This window comes from Saccopteryx leptura, unplaced genomic scaffold (genome assembly GCF_036850995.1).
Source record: "Saccopteryx leptura isolate mSacLep1 unplaced genomic scaffold, mSacLep1_pri_phased_curated manual_scaffold_37, whole genome shotgun sequence".
NCBI classification, from domain to species: domain Eukaryota; kingdom Metazoa; phylum Chordata; class Mammalia; order Chiroptera; family Emballonuridae; genus Saccopteryx; species Saccopteryx leptura.
This window is the reverse complement of record NW_027095719.1, coordinates 47,180-49,812: the sequence shown is the minus strand read 5'-3', so window position 1 is coordinate 49,812 and position 2,633 is coordinate 47,180.

Below are 2,633 nucleotides of genomic sequence, written 5' to 3'. Positions count from 1 at the left end.
AAATGGGAACATAAAGTGAGGTTAGACATGTGAGGGTCTTAAAATAGAAATGAATAGCATGTCTGGATTATCAGTGAATGCTGTGGACAGGAAAAATGTTCCCTGTTGCCCTTTTTTTTCTATTATTTAATTTTATATTTTTATTGAATTCAGAGTGAGGAAGGGGGGAAAGGGAGAGACAGAAGCATCAATCTGTTTCTGTATGTGCCCCAGCCAAGGACTGAACCAGTCACCTCTTCATTGCAAGACAATTCTCCAGCCAAGCGAGCAATCCAGCCAGGACAAATACTGCTGCATTTTGCACACATTTGGAATAACACAGCCATGGGCGTTTCTACAAACAAACAAACAAACATTTCTGCTGCCATCTCATGGATGTCTTGAAAATAACAGCTAAGTAAATGTCACCAGAAAAAAGTTTTCCTCTGCTGCTATCTAATATACATTTTGAAATTAAAAGCTAGTACATATAACCAGAAACTGTCAAACTGCTTTTGCATCACTGATGTGTCTTTTCCCATTTTTAACTTTGCATCTCATTAAATGCTTATGTTTTAGAGAACTCCATGTTTTATATTAGTCATGAGTAGTTATTCAAATACAGAGGAACAGTTTGGCCAAGGGGATAATATAGGATTCTAATAATTTTTTGAATTTACTTTTCTCACAGTATTTATTCTATAATGCATCTACTTTTCAATTAGACTTGCCCTTTACTTTATTTATTTCCAACACTATTAAGTGCTGAAGGCATGGATAAAAGGATTGACTGCAGCTAATGCTGATGAACTCTTTCAACATGGTAGCATTTAGACAGAAGACGTGAGAAGGAGGTTTCTGTGAAATGGCTTGAGTGCCACAAGACATTTGGAAAGAAAAGTAAAAGGATTGTGGTGGCAAATTCCACCCTGAGATTCTCAAGACTAGAAGTGATTGAAACTCAGCCAGGTAAAAGAGCAGAATGTTTGAGGAGCGTCAGGGGTTGTTACAACTGTGAGAGTGTGCAGAGTAGGGCATGAAAAAAATTATAAACAAGTGCAGAGACAAGCCCAGGTAAAGGGTGTTATAAAAACAGAAGTGGGAAGTGACGTCACGGAAATGGTGCCATGAGCAGCGCGTCCAACAGATCTCCCCAAAATCTCAACAAATTTATCAACTAGAAACAGAAAAATTTATCCTCAGAGCATTCCGGTGTTCCACACACACACTGAAAGCAAAAGGACTGTTGCTGAGGAGAGAGCACACCTGTGGTGAGTCAACCCACACGTGCAGCTGCCCGCCCACACTCAGGGACCACAGCCTGGGCACTGGCAGCTGCCCCAGCATACCCTGAGAAACCGCGCGTGTGCCCCGTGCCACCGTCCCCGACCACTGGCGTGCGGAGAAACCCCGCGCGCGCCCCGTGCCACGGTCCCCAGCCACTGGCGTGCTGAGAAATCGCGCACGCGCCCTGTGCCACAGTCCCCGGCCACTGGCGTGCCGAGAAAACGGGCGCGCGCAAGCGACCCGAGCCGCGGTCCGGGAGGAGCGCCAAGGCTGTCTTTCCTAGTCAGGATATTCTCTCTGTGGGCGGGGCACCTCACCCAGCCATTCAAGCTAACAATCAAGCACTGGGGGGAGGGGCGCACAGCCAGCCTGAAATACTTTCTGGAGCACAGCTGCGGATCCAATCACTGAAATTAGCTTAACCCACGAAATCTATGCACCCACGGGTCTCTAATTGATAAGATCTCTCCCAGTTCAGCGATCCAAGACAAGAGACGTGATATTTTTCAGTGCCTTTCGCTAAAGGGGCGGGGGCAACTTCTGATTGACAGAGCCTCCATATTCAGGGATATACCTAACAAGAGGGACTTGGCAGATATTAAGATGCATAAAGCAAACAGTGACTAGTGCTTCTTCTTCCCAGCCAAAACAGGCTACCAAGTGTGGAAAGCCTGGGTTGAGTGGTCCAACTGAATGATAGGCGCTGAACAGTCACCTTGACAACAATTGACTCCCAGCCCCACCTGATTACGCTGGAGGCTCTGACTGCCAAAGCCTTACCCAGAGCCTTGCGCTGAGTGAGGATAGAGTGGAGATTTCCCAGCTCTTTGAGCCTCTTACTCCCCAGACAGAAGCAGTGGCAGCCTCATAGCTGGACCACCAGGCTGCTAATTCAGGAAGGGGAGACTAGGAAAGAGACTCCAGGAAAGCAAACTCTCTCATTGTTGGACTGTGCAAACGCCAACAAGCCTTGACTACCAGCAAGACTAAAGCCAATTATATGACATTGCCATAGAATCCCATCAACTGCAAATTCCTACCTAAGAGTGACACAGGGGCAGAACCTGGGGTACAGAGTCACCGACCAGGAAGAGGGGGAGAAAAGAAAAAAGGAAGAAGTTAACCTCTCAAAATCAAGAAAAATCCACAGACTTTAAAACTTGTTCCACTAATTCTTTGTTGTTGTTGTTTCTTTCTTCTATCTTATTGCCTTTATTATTATTTCTATTTCTTCCACCTTGGTCCTTTTACTCTCTGCCCATCTTATGCTACCCTTTTCTTGAACTACACTACCCATGAGTGTTACATTTTATTTCTTTTCTTCATCCTAACTCTCCTTTAGGGTTACACTCCAAAACCCTTAACTC